The 14,831-nt window shown below is 43.3% G+C and overlaps 1 long non-coding RNA gene across 1 annotated transcript; it reads right to left on the bottom strand.

Moving 5' to 3' along the window:
• Positions 1–4,035: 4,035 nt before the first annotated feature.
• Positions 4,036–7,173, bottom strand: LOC149367375 (uncharacterized). Its single transcript, XR_016284834.1, has 2 exons — positions 6,938–7,173; positions 4,036–4,204 (listed from the first exon to the last, which is right to left on the bottom strand). It is a non-coding gene; the product is annotated as an uncharacterized LOC149367375 (long non-coding RNA).
• Positions 7,174–14,831: the final 7,658 nt, after the last annotated feature.

The raw sequence follows: 14,831 nt of genomic DNA, 5'->3' as shown, positions 1-14,831 counted from the left end.
ACCTCTTGTTACGCTAGGACCAAGAAATTATTTTTCTAATTTTGGTAATCAATGCTTTCGTTTTAACTGGACCCGGTTAACACCAAGAGCACATAGGAGTGGGCTCCAAAATTATTAGCGTTTGGTATACAGTGGAGGAGTAAACAATCTTTGAATCCTAAGAAAGATTTGAGTATTTATTTAAGGTACCGTTTGTGAAACTGGCGTGGGTACATGCTGGTGAGAAAAACAATCTTTGAACCCAATGAAAGCACTCAGTACCACCCGGCCGCGGCGGCTAGAATTTCTTTGGAGGAGAAATTCTAGAGGCCCGTGTACTAAGCGATGTCAGTGCACGTTAAAGAATCCTAGGTGGTCGAAATTTCCGGAGCCCTCCACTACGGCGTCTCTCATAGCCTGAGTCACTTTGGAACGTTAAACGCCATAGACCAAACCAAACCAAACCACTCCTTTTGAGTTTTTTTTTATCATTTGAGATAAAATATCATTTCACAAAAGTCCACCGGCGATGTGCGAAGTAACCGCCTTTGTATTTTCAGCACACTGCTCTGCCATCTCAAATATGGTGGCCGTTTTCTCGCTTTCTACTTTCGTCAAAGTGCGTACACATTTGGCCTTCGTTTTGAACTTCCGCGTCCACTGCGACGGTCGTTATTCAGGTACTCTCCATAGCAGAACTTTGCATATCCTGCAGAAGACTTAAATGTTCAACTCTTGTAGCTTCTGTACAAGCTCAAGCAAATTCCATCCTGAAGCCGCAGTGAAGCCGAGACTGAAAGAGCAGCTGAAGTTCCCAAAATTTTGTTTCCAGATTACTTTAAAAAGGAAAACAGTTTCTATTCTAGCGCCGCACCGTTGATTGAAATCAAAAGCGGTGATAATGCACCAGCTTTATTTAACAACCACTGAAGCCACCTGACCGACGAGGCAGCGCAACATAATGGGACATGCATACAGCGTTGCTCCCCAATGAACGATTTGCGCTGTCCTCAACCTTCATTCGTTCAAGCTGTTGTCGTGGCCTTGTAAAAAAGCAGGGCGAGTGACGAGATTAAAATACTCGCGTGCGGTGTCAGCAGCAGCAGCTTTAGGCAGGCTCACATAAAGCTGAGAAGGCCGCGGCCGCTACGGCTGCAGATCCGGCCGTCCAAGGCGAAGAATTACGGTCCGGTGCCGCAGAGCGCCAATCAGGGAAGCAACACGGGACCATCACTTTCTGGAAGAAAAATAGGCGGTGAATACGGCTGTACATAAATACCCAAAAGCGCCGAGGAAAAACGAGTGCGCTGTTGATGAAAGAAAAGCGGCTTAGTACAGAACTCCTCAAGAGATGGGAGCAACAAGAGAGGCCGTGTCGACTTCCCTGTGGAAAATCGAGATTGGGCGAAGGCGGGTTTCCCTCCAGCTGGGATAAGACACGGCCAGTTGCTGTACCATATAATACCATCCATGAACCTTCAGAAAATGTCCTACGCGTTTTCCCGCAATGTATTTCATGCTTACACCTACACTGGAAGACGATGTATACGACCATTCCAAAAACCAGCCGTCAAACAGGAGTAGATCAAGTTGTGAATGTTGTTTTGAATTATTTGAGTATATTTGCATAAAGTCAAGTCCAGACTTTTACAAGTTTTCGCAAGCTACTTTGCCGTGACTGCAGAGAGCTTGCCACATGTGCACAATGCCGACCCTAATAGAGGGGGTTCGGTGCTCAAACTATTGCGTGCACCGTAGATCGCTGATGGCATGACCGAGTTCGGAGGAAGGTCATATCGGTTGTTTTCGGCTCCCTTGCCCGAAACATGAGCGCGTGGAAGCCGAGTGCCGTTTCTGCCGACATAAAGCCTGTAAATTAGTATCAGTTCACCACAGTTAATCTAGACACGTAATAACATACCAGTAGCGCTCACTGCGACGCTTCGTGCTGGATCATAATACAACATTTTGGGCGAGTTGGTTACCTACATTCATTATTACAGCGCAAAGACGGCACAGAACAAGAAGGGGACACAACAGCGCTGACTGTCAACTAAGTTTTATTCGAGACCAGTAGGGTTTTTATACACCTGGCGATCAGAACGGGAAAACAAACATACAAGAATAGCTGTAGGCATGCGCAAGGGTACAGTAACGGCGGTTATCCGGCACGTGTCAGATTTCACAATCTAGATACTTCATCTCTTTCTGGAAGGAATGATCTGAACTCGCCTTACTCTTCCTGCTCTCATAAATGAACTCCTCCCATGCGAACCTTCACACGTGACTTCAGGTGGCCCATTCACGAATATTGTCACTATAAGGCTCAAGTGCCCATTACAGCTCAAAGCGTACACGTGAAACTGCTGGAACACACTCCGCACCACACTGTTTTTGAGGCAAAATTAACCTCACTTCCATTGAACAAGAGTAACACTTATCACAGATCCTCTTTTACGCAATATCTGTTGTCCAATGACCGAATATTCTGGTCTTATACTCTACGTACCTGGAAATTAAAATGCTTTCCTGGTCACCTAATGGTATAGACCTCACCATGTTGTCCAGTGCCCTCACGACAACCTAGTTATTTAACGATAGAATGAAGTCCAGATTGGTACACGCGGTGAGGGCTCTTTGTTCCCGCATGCTTAGCTTGCCGACTATTGTAACATGTCATTTTCTTTCTTTCCTAGGGGTACTTCAAGGATCAGTTTATTGCGCAGCACGAAGCGAAATTCTCGGCCTTGCAGTTTTTTTACATGCACGGCCTTTGCTGTAACGCGTCGGAGCTACTCTCACTACATTTCACGATGACTGACGGGAGGTCGCCTATAAAAGTGAGTTCTCTAGACATTCTTGTATGCTAGCAGCTACTTTCCCTAGAAATGTCCGAATGATTCATGAACTGTCCACTAACAGAACACGCCTAGAAGAACCATACCTTGTAAATATTCGATGCGCCTTATAAGCAGCCACTTAGAATAAAAGCGTTGCTTCTATCTCGATACAGAAATAAATGATGTATCATCAAAGCAGATTTATCATGCAACCAAGGTTTTTAGCTTTCGCATGCAAGATTCAATTTATTGCAGAATGGAACGAGTACCTTTCATATAAACCTATTGTTCTAATTTTTTGTTCTAACCTATTGTTGCCAGTGCTGCCGGGTACCCACCGGTTTCTTTAAAGGGTACAAGATTTCCCCTGGCCTGCTTCTCGGCTCTTCTAGGGTGAGATGCTTGGGAAAAGGGTCATGACCACAGTTGCCTTGACGGATCAGAGATAAGTTCTGCCGTCAAGCAACCCTAAATCCGCCTCGTGCGGTACAAGCCCAAATTGTGGCCCTTTTTGCACACAGTGACGGGATTTGAAGGCGCAGGCTCCTTTCCCAAGCAATGCAACCATAGGAAGCCGAGCACCAGGCCGCAGCATAGCTTGAACTCATTGTGAGAAAACCGGTTGGTACCCGCCCTTATAAAAATTTCTATAGACAGTCCATAGACTGTCTATAGACTTTAGTCTATGAAGTCTATAGACTGTCTATAGACAAATCCTTTAGACTGGTCTATAGACAGTCGATAGATTTATGGCCATACACTTTTAGTAGACTTTTGTCTATAGACAGTCTATAGACAAATGTCTACTGAAAGTCTATAGGTCTATAGGAAGTCTATAGACACAGGTCTATAGACAGTCTATAGACGATGTATAGACTTATGGTCATACATTTCCTATAGAGCTGTCTATAGACCGTCTATAGACACTTGTCTATAGACGGACTATAGACTTATGGCCATAGGCTTCCTGTAGATTACCGTCTATAGACAGTCTACAGACAAAAGTCTACTGGTCCAGTAGACAGATGTCTATAGACTGTCTATAGACATCCCATAGGTGTGTGGCCTGGCAGTGCTATAGACCTTTGTCTATAGACAGTCTATAGACCTCTGTCTACTAAACTATTAGTAGACCATTATCTATAGACTGCCTATAGACTGTCCACAATCATTGAAAAAGGTCACCAGACAGAGTTCACACATGAAACAATCAATATACTTACAAATTTAGTTTATTTCCAAGCTATCCAGGCTGGGAATATGCAATACATGCACCATAATAATGCACCACAGTAACATAAAAGTTGAAAGTAACAGTCCGGCTAGTTTCCTCAGAAGCATTCTTGTGGCCTGTTGTCTGCAGTAAATCATCCGGGCATGTTCACCTGTACAGCACAAAGGAAAAAAAGAATATAAGAGGAACTGAAAAAAAAATTCCCATTCCATCTCTACACATGTGCTTTACAATGCAAGGCATATCCTGGCTATGCCATTCTAGAAAAGCAATCTTGATCTTTTGGTTTGTTTTTATGGGGTTCAAAGACCCAAGGCGACACACGCTACGAGACGCTGAAGTGAAAGGCTGGGGAATAATTTCGGTCACCTGTGCAGAGTACACAGGCCTCTAGCATTTTGCCTCTATTAAAATGCGACCGCCTAGGCCGGAATCGAACCTGCATCTTTCAGGTCGCCATACGAACATGATAGCCACTGAGCTATCACGCCAGCTCAATCATTTCAGTAAATAGACGACAGATTATAAGTGTCGTCATAAAACATTGTAACAAAGACCCCTAATCCCTGGAGCACTCTACTCTGAATCCAGTACTGATATTGATTTCTGTATGGCAATACTGTTACAGCCAATACTGATCTCTTTATGGCAATCCTTTTACACTATTTGTAACAGAAGACTTCGAACAATTGTGCCACATATCTGCATTGACTCGCAAGGAGCTGTTAAGAATGCCACCTCCATAAAATACAGATTCAGTGCACCTTACAGAGGGATCCAAAAAGGAGAATATTGCAGCATTTATTCTTATAACCGCTATAGAAGAAGCGCTTCAGAATACCCTGCGTGAATTAAGCCTGGTACACCCGGCCAAATTTTTAACTGGCTCGGGTGTTGCATTGCTAAATGCGCCTTGTAAAAAAGGTGCCTTTCGGCTACACTGCTGGCATATTCATGCTGTAATTTAACGAGTGAAATGTCATTTCGTGGTTCCTTTCTGTTCATAAAATGTTTGAGTGCAGTACTTGCGTGTTTAGATCAACGTTATCAGAAACATTCGTCTGCCGCTACGAACAGCTGAAACAAGCGGCATACGCAGCAATGGATCTGGTCCATATGACCTCATCCTCTGCGTAAAGTACCACTCCTTTCATGGCGGGCAAGTCGTTTACCCAGATTAGTGCAAATGCGTCACCAGAACCATTGCTGCGTATTCCGCTTGTTTCGGCTCTTCGTAGCGGCAGACGATGAATATTTCTGATAACTTTGATCTAAAAATGCAAGTACTCGCCTCAAACATTATATTAACAAAAAGAAACTATGAAATGCCATCTCACGTGTCAAATTACAACATGAATATGCCAGCAGTGTGGCCAAAAGGCACCTTTTTACAAGGTGCATTTAGCGATGCAACACCTAAGCCAGTTAAAGATATGGCCGAGTGTACGTAAGCCGATACTCAAACGGGCACAAGCTATACAAAACCAGCAGGCAGAAGCAACCAGTTCACCACAGATTTGCGCCTATAACTTGAAGCACAAAGACGGAACAGCATACTCGTACATCTGCGCGCGCTCTTAGAAACAAGCGGGTTGCAGCGCTTCCATGCCGCGCTCATTATTCAGAAAACTAATACAGCACACAGAGGCTGCAGCTGCGCCGTTTCAAAAGCAGTCGCGAGGTTGAGACAGCAAATTACTGTCACGATAAAATACCGTCTGAAATTCACTTAGTTTTTCCTTCAAGTGCAGCTCCAACAGCGCAGTAAAGAGGTGTGTTTCTTGCATGGAGGCAGCCTAACCCAACGCTGCTATAAAAATCAGCGAAAGCATTGAACGTGCTCAAAGTACGATGTATTTCAATGTAACAATTAACGCCTTCAACAGGCGCATCCATAATAACACGAGAGCTTAATTTAATTTTAGGCGCAAATAAGTGGCGAGTCACATCGGCGCTTTCGTAACGTAGCAGTCTGAAATCAGAAACACATACTTTGCCTCTCGCGCAAATGGTATTAGAAATCTGTGCACGCGTGAGCGGGATTCATGAGCGAACCACTCGGAACGAAATGTAAGCCACCTCTTGTCGAGCCGACCTTTACCCAGTTTTCAAAATGAAGTGCCCGCAAGCCAGCGGCGGCGGCCAACGGCTCTGATGACAGACACGGACGAATCCATACGTGTGCAACGAAGGGGAGATGGGATGGAGCTCGTGGGTTCTGCGCGGTGTTTGAGCACGCCGGCCATTCGCGCCGGCAACGAATTTTATTCACCCATCACACTACAAGCATTCCTCCAGCGCCGCTTGAATACAGATTTGACAAACATCTCGCGCTCCAGTCTATAGCGTTACAAGACACCTTTGCTGAAACGTCGGCGTCCACGACGCGCACCGAGCGAGCGTCCATACGTAGAAAGCAATGCACACCTCAAAAAGAACAGCACTCCATGGTCCAGAAAGGCGATAAAACAAAGATAAGAAAATAAATGTAATCCACCACTGAACGAGACTATGTAAGTACGTTTTCGGAGGTGCAAAGTAAATTGAGCTCACACGGCGCTAACTAACACACAGTTCCATTTCGGCCGTCATTCACAGGCTAAACGACATTTCTGGCCGCGCATCTACCTTGAAACACGAAAAATCTAGTAGACAGCTCGCGAGGAGCGGCTTATCATCAAGGGCATCGCAGAGACTGCCTTTCCGCGCGTTAGTAAGGACAGCGGGACAGAGATAAGCGGCATTAGTCGAGAACCCGATGGCTTCCGCCTTAGAAACGAAGATAGGACGTTTGTAACTGCGCACATAATCTGTTCTGCACACACAGCTCTGCTTAGAGTGGTTTAGGAGACCAAATGAATAAAATATAAACGTGTAGACTTACCGTAAGCGGACGATGAAGCTGGATTTTGAAGAAAACGTAATCCGCGAAAAACACGCCAACGCCATTGATGCAGCCACGCACAGGGTTGTTTGCAGCCCGAATGATTTTCCGCCGTCTCGCGGTAAAATGGGTAAAACGTGAAACAGAAACCCATTTCACGGTCGTATCTTTATCGCTCGCACTCTTGCCGTGTGCAGCTTGATCTGATATCCAAGACCACAGAAGGCAATTGGTTTATAAGCTTAAATGCTTCTCTTACCCTCTAAAAATCTTATTGTTTTCGTGAAAACAGAACCGAAATCTAACTTCTTGTCGGTATACGCGCCGCATCTCCCACCGAATAGTATGTGGTACAATTCTCAAATAATAATTATAAGGTTGCATAGCATAACGTCTTTTTTTGCGTGTGCTCGTGTTTAGAAAACTGATATGCGCCACATCAGCGTGTCATCGGCTCCGAAGCAACAAGTGCAAGGGTAGGAACGAAAAACTACTGGCTTTGTGATTGTTGCGTCGCAGCACTTATTCACGTGAATACAAACTGCAAAGGTAGAAATGGCAGATGTTAATCGCACAGAGGACCAGGCTCTTTGAGATTAATCGAAGATGTTTCTAAGGGATGGGCGCTTCCTTGAATTCACACCCGTATTTCCCCCTTTATTTTCAGGACGTTTTAAAAAGAAATGTAGAACCGTTGATGAAATGTTTCTGATTTCAGCGCGTTGGACAGTAACGATAGAAAGATGGAATGGAATTGTGTAGAGCAATTCCTTTAAGGGACAGCGTATTCGTTCGATGTAGTACAGTTTGCGGGCGCCCTTACTTCAAGAACGGCTGCCTTTCCTCGGCTTACTTGTTAGCATTAAATATCTAATTGTATTGACAATATACGTCACGGTATAACGAAAAGAAGCTTGTCAATGCTCCTGAAAACAATATACAGGAGGGTGTTATAATGGTCTTACGCAATACTTTTTAATTTCCGTAATAGCGAAGGAGGTGGGGGACTCCCGACATAGTTGCGGTCACTAGATGCAGGTCCCCTCAACATGCAGTGCAAAAACAAATTGACATTGTTCTGGACTTAGTCGAAAGTCAGTGTATCGAACATTGTTAAATAAAATTACGATTGTTATAGACTGGTCTATAGGCAGTAGACTATCTATAGTGTACAGTCTGTAGACAAATGGAAATTGAAGCAGCTATAGACCTCAGTCTATAGAGAGTCTACAGACCGTCTATAGATGAAAGGATATTGTGGCAGCTATATACCTTAGTCTATAGACCGTCTATAGACGAAAGGAAACTGAAGCAGTTATAGACTTTAGTCTATAGACAGTCTATAGACAAGAGGAAATTGAGGCAGCTATAGACCTTAGTCTATAGCGAGTCTATAGACCGTCTATAGACGAAAGGAAATTGAAGCAATTATAGACTTTAGTCTATAGACAGTCTATAGACAAAAGGAAATTGAGGCGGCTATAGACCTTAGTCTATAGCGAGTCTATAGACCGTCTATAGACGAAAGGAAATTGAAGCAATTATAGACTTTAGTCTATAGACAGTCTATAGACAAAAGGAAATTGAGGCGGCTATAGACCTTAAGCTATAGCGAGTCTATAGACCGTCTATAGACGAAAGGACATTGAAGCAGCTATAGACTTTAGTCCATAGATTTTCTATAGACTGTCTATAGACAAAAGGAAAAGTCTATAGGATGGCTATAGAGTCTATAAAAAGCCTATAGAAAGTCTATAGACCATTTTTATAAGGGCGGCCGGCGGCGGGAGTCGTAAACTCCACCTCCCGAAGCCGAAGCGGGTGCTATACCACGCGGCCACGACTGCTGTATGCAAGTTGCTGTACGACTGCGAGTTGCTGTACATCCGCTGCAGGAAAAATGCTTCTGCCGTGACACTAGCGTTACCCCGGACCAAGGGATGCTGCGGCATATTACCGCTTCAGATTTTCCGATGTCATCTGTTCCCGCCTCACCCTAAGGCGCCCCCTTCTATGCTCTAAAATCTCTCGGAATCCGCGCCGTTACGTTAAGATATTATTGGTTTTCTTGAAATCATATCATTTTCCCAGTTGATTGTCATTTGTTATCTACTGGCCCTTATTCCTTAGCGCATGCCGCAATGTTTCTCCAGCCTAAAATTACACCTTTGATTTTCGTATTTGTCTCAAATTTCAATTTTAAATTTTCCATTTCAATTTATTTTCCCATGTACACATGGTGAGGGCCGAGGGAAAAAAGCCAGAAATTTTGCCTTGACGTGCCCCTCGGCTCCTACATTGCAGGGCAGCAGGTAACAAATGTTTTAAACAAATAGCATCTCAAAATGCAAACAATAGTTATCAAAAATGGTTTTGCGTATTATTAGAAAAATGACAAGGAATGAAGTGCACAACAAAAAATGGTAACAAAAAAAGGAAACAAAAATACACGTCATCGAAGAACAGGAATTCGGTTACTCAAATTAGGTCAACACTATACGGAAACGGAAGAAATAAAGAGGCAGTGAAGGGATAAAGAAGCAATGAAATCTATAAAGTGGCACATACATCGTGTATAACTAGGCGGCATGCACGTGAAAGATCAACTTGTGCAGTTTGAAACTTATTTAGAAGACGGGGCAACGTGTTTCCTAGACTATGTGTACCATATATTGTGCGGCAGGTTGGAATATGCCACAGTTCGCTGTGTCTGATAGGATAAACTTGTACATTTAGTGAAAGGTGTGCCGTGTCACGCAAGTAATTCATATTTTGTTTTATGTCCTTCTTGTATCTTTCAGCTAGCCTAACATTATATATTTCAGATACTTTTATGGCATTGAACTGGTGGAATAAATCGCATGTGTTTATATGAGAACCGACGTTAAGTACTGCACGCAGAGCCTTCTTCTGTAAAACATAAATCTTATTTTTATTGGTACCTGTAGTTGTTCCCCAAACTAAATGCGCATAGTTCACTTGGGACATAAAGAGCGAATTATATAGGAGAAGTTTAACTTTGCATGGAAGTAAGTGACGATGCCGGTTTATGATACCTGTGACACGAGAAAGCTTACTGATGACAGCGTTAACATGATTGTCCCAGCTTAGCTGGCTGTTGAAATGAACCGCTAATATCTTAATATTATCTACAACCTCTATTGTTTCCAAACCTAGCTTAAGATCGCATGGTAGAATAACGGTTTTATTTTTTGGTTTGAACATAATTGCCTTAGTTTTAGTTACATTAATTTTCAACAGATTATTAAGGGACCACTGATGGAGTGTACTTAGTGTCCTATTGGCCTCGTTTATCACAACTTCACATGCGCTTGATGAGAAAAACAGTGAGACGTCATCTGCATACATAACGCACTTCACATGCAGGCATTGATTAACAATATCATTGATATATAAGTTAAAAAGAAGCGGTCCAAGGATACTTCCCTGAGGTACTCCGGCAGGTACTTTTTTTACTGAAGATCGACAGCTATTAATATCAACAAACTGAAAGCGATGTGCAAGATATGACGTAAGAAGCGCGTGAACACGACCCCTGAAACCGTAGTCGAACAGTTCTGTCAAAAGTATGTTGTGGCTGATGTAGTCGAGAGCCTGCGAGAAATCTATAAAAACGCCAAGGGCAAGTTTCTTTTCCTCGAAACACTGTAAGAGGTACTCTTTTTGGCTTAGTAATGCTGTCTCTGTAGATTTATGTTTGATAAAACCAAACTGCGAATCTGTTATTATTTGGTGTTTGTCACAAAAGCATGATATTAGCGTGTGGATAATTTTTTCCAGTCCTTTAGAAAAGATCGGCTGCACGGAAACTGGCCTATAATTTGAAACGCAAAGCTTATCACCTTTCTTGTACAAAGCTGTCACCTTAGCAATTTGCATGCGCTGTGGGTACACTCCGTATTCCAAACTTAAATTAAATATATGTGCTAAAATTGGTGCTAGAATATCTAAGACATGCTTCATAGGCCGTATCTGCAAATCATCCGCATCGTGGCATCTGCTGTTCTTCATGTTCATGAATGCAGTGAATACTTCGGAAGATGTAGTTGGACTTAGATACATAGAATCGCTACTTTGACTTATGTGGGCATCATATGGCATGTTTGACGAACTTAGGTATTCTCGCGTGATGAAATACTGATTAAACGGCTCTGCTAGCTCCTGCCCATTTACACTTCGTCCTTGAATAAGTACTTCTTGAGGAGGGCTAGTCTCGGGTGTGCGTAAAACAACGTTGTTAATCTGGTTCCATAACTTTCGAGAATCACCGTGGCATGATTAGAATTTGCCGTAGTAATACGAATCCCTAGCACGCCTTAACTTTTTGTTTAGCTTATTTCTGAGGACTTTTTATCTTGCTAATAGATCCGGGTCGCGTGTATTTATGAAGTCTTGGTACATTTTTTCTTTATATTGTATCTCCTTGAGCAATTGTGACGTCATCCACTCCTTGCGCCCTTTCCGAGGTCTTACGTGCGCCTTGTACGGAAAATGTGCGGTGTAAAGTGCTTGAAATTTATCAAGAAAGCTTTCATAAGTGGCTTCCACGTCTGTCATAGACAGCACGTCAGACCAAGCTACATCTGAAACAGCCTGTCTGAAAGAAGCAAGGTTTTTCTCAGTAATCGCTTGATGAAAGCAAGCACGCGCTGGTTTGTACTTCATACCTGGTTTCACCCCTAGCAATATTGGGAAATGGTCACTAAGGTCATAATGAAAGACAGCAGACACAACGCTCTTTCCATCAAAATTAGTAATAAAGAGGTCAATGAGTGATTCTGCATGCATAGTAACTCTTGTAGGCGTACCAATTGTGTTAATGCAGCCGTTTGCGGAAAGCAGCAAAATAAAATCTTTTGCTGTGTTGCTATCGGACAGCAGGTTTACATTAAAATCGCCGCCTAGAATGACACAGAAGTTGTTAGAGTTCACAAAATTCAAAAATACGTCAACGAAAGAAAAGAATTCTGCAGTGCGGCCATCAGAAGGCCGGTAACAAACCGCAATAATAGTACGGTCAAAATTTAAGCAAACCATTTCGTAGTCAGAAGTGACACAACAAAATCTTGGCACCAGGTCACAATTTATACACTTTTTTACTAAAGCACAAACACCGCCACCACGATTTAATGATCTGTTCATGAAGAACGAGTTGTACCCGGGCAAATTAATTACTTCTTCATCACAAGAGTACCAGGTTTCCGTAATCATAAACACTTCAAACTTGTCTAGTTTGTTAAACAGATACTCAAGTTCAGCCGTTTTATTCACGGCAGACCACGCATTCACATGGAGACAACGAAAAAACGTGTTTGTTAATTTTTCGTTACATTTTACTTCATTCATCATGACCTGATTGCAAGATTCTGTACCGTCGTATTCGTTGATAAGACTGCGCACGTCTAGATTGATCAACGTTTGCGGCCCCTTGACCGAGTTGCCCGTGGTTCCATGCTGTGCTCTACCTCGCTTTCTTCGTTTTTTGGTTCTACTTCAACGATGTCGTTGCTATCGTTGTCCCAGGCGAAAAGACAACCATTAATTAGAACTTTATCATACGTCAACCTCACTTTTTCTTTCCTGTCACGATTTTCTTTGGTTCGATTCCACAGCTTTTTCCTCACCTCTCGGACACTTTGTAAAAAATCTTCACTAATCGAATAGGTAGATCCTTTAAGTTTAGAACACTGCTTTAAAATGTTTACTTTATCACGATAGTCCAGTAACGAAAAGATCACCGGTCTATCTTTGCCTTCATTCTCTGACTTTCGTCTACCGAGTCGATGTATTCTTTCAATACCTGATACCGTCGCGTTTAGCTTATCTTCAAGAATATCTTTTGTTACTATTCTCTGAAGTTGTTCGTCAGACTCTTCTTCTTGCTCCTTTATGCCAAAAACAATCAGGTTTGATCGTCGGCTTCTATTTTCTAAATCATCAATTTTTGTTGTCATTACTGACAGCTGCTGCTCCAATTCAGTTACTTTTTATACACATTCCATGACTTTTTCCTTCATTCAAACAATTCAAACAATTTCTTTCGCGTCCATGTTTCTGTCTTTTATGTAAGTAGCGGTAAGATACGGTATACTGCGCTATTCCTGGTGCTTCAGGAAAGACCGCCACTAAAGCTAAGTCATCTTCAAGAAAGCATCGAGATTGGAAATTTTCCCAAGTACTGAGTAACGTTTGACCTGTGAAGCGTGCTGTAAAATTAAAATAAAAAAACGTTAGCTAATGCATTTTTCCCCATCAGCTAAGCATGCAAGTTTTAAAGTATATGCTGACGAGGCAGAAGAGTGCTACCTGCGACGGACTAAATTGTTCATTCAGAACACTTCTCTTCGTTTTTACCCATTTTAGGGCAATATACCTGACACGGACTTGGGATTCACTCTGCCAACGTCGACGCTCTACGCGTACGGCACATACACGGGAAAGGAAGGCGACAAAAAGTAAGACACTTTTGAAACCTTGTGCGAATGCGCATCCGAAAGGCTGTAGTTGGAAGAGAGCGGCGGCAGTCATGATTTGCATCCCCTTTTCAGAAGGGAACCAAAGCATGACCTTGTGCCCGCGGAAATGCAGTAACCATGAGGAGATACTGATAAGCACGACAGCTTTAAAGCTCCTGTTATGCGGAAATTATGGTGTTGTCATCCCCGGTATTTCTAGCTAGAAATACCCGCTGTCGGAACTTAGGTGGGCAACCTAGGCCGAGTGACTTTGGTACCTCTATATAGCGTGACCACCAAATTATGAGCAGGCTGACCCCCATGGCAGGTGGAAGTTAAATTTGGGAATGGTCGCCAGGTGTTGCCCAGGTGGACCAACTTGGGTTGCACAAACACCACGGATGGGAGCAACTGCCATCGCACAGCCCTCTCTCAACCGCTGCTCCACTGCGCCAGCAGTGGAGTGATGACAAGCAGGGATCTATGAATGGAAAGTCGAGAAAGTTAACCCACTCAAGATTTTACGTCATAACCTTAATACGGGGATAGAGAGTCCTCACAATTTTAATTTCAATTTTTGTTTTTTTAGGTCTGCGTAGTCCTAGTATCAGCCCTCTCTCCCCACAACGACAAAAACAAAAAGAGGGAGAGGAAATGAAATTTTACGAGTGCTTTAAGGAACCCTTTAAGAAGGGCTAGAAAATTCAGCGTAGAGTTAGACGCTTAAATAATGGAGCAGTAGAATGGAACCTACCAGTGATAATAAATCTCCAGGTATGCTGAGTTGTATCGTGCATTGACGTAGGAGACCAACCTAGCTTTGGGTTGATTTTGAACAGCTGTACACACACAAGTAATCAACTTAACTAATATCTCGTAGATTTCCCGCTTAGTTTGGGTCAATCACTAGATCTGACTAACTGATTTCTTTGGTAACTGCTCACGGACGGCGTCATGCTGAAGCCGGCGTACTCGTGTATTTGGCTTGCTTTTGGGAGTCACTGTTAACCACGCGCGAATGTGCGCATCGCCAGTCGAGGCGCCAGTGAGCACCTGCCGCACAAGGAACGTAGGAGCCTCCTCCCCAGAGAGCGAGAGCGCGTCGGGCGAAATGATTTCTATGTGCCAGTGAAAGCCGTATGGAACTCTATCAGAAAGTGCTACGAGACTGAGCAGGAAATCGCAGTGCCAAACATATATTTACGGGCTTTACTCTGCACTGTTCGCTGGTGTACTCTGCTTAGCGTTGCTTAGGTTGACGAATTCTGGCTCGCCTTCCGGCGTTCAAAGCCACCGGTATCTTGCCTCTGGCGGCTACATTGGCTTTCATCGTGGCTTCGAGCAGCTTAGCGTGTGGTTCGCGTAGAGCACACTCTTGCCTATACACCATTATTTGATTAGTGGGCAGGAGACGCAGA

The sequence above is a fragment of the Amblyomma mixtum genome, chromosome 1 (assembly GCF_055824585.1).
Source record: "Amblyomma mixtum isolate Tamu chromosome 1, ASM5582458v1, whole genome shotgun sequence".
NCBI classification, from domain to species: Eukaryota; Metazoa; Arthropoda; class Arachnida; order Ixodida; family Ixodidae; genus Amblyomma; species Amblyomma mixtum.
This window is presented reverse-complemented; position numbering and strand designations above follow the sequence as displayed.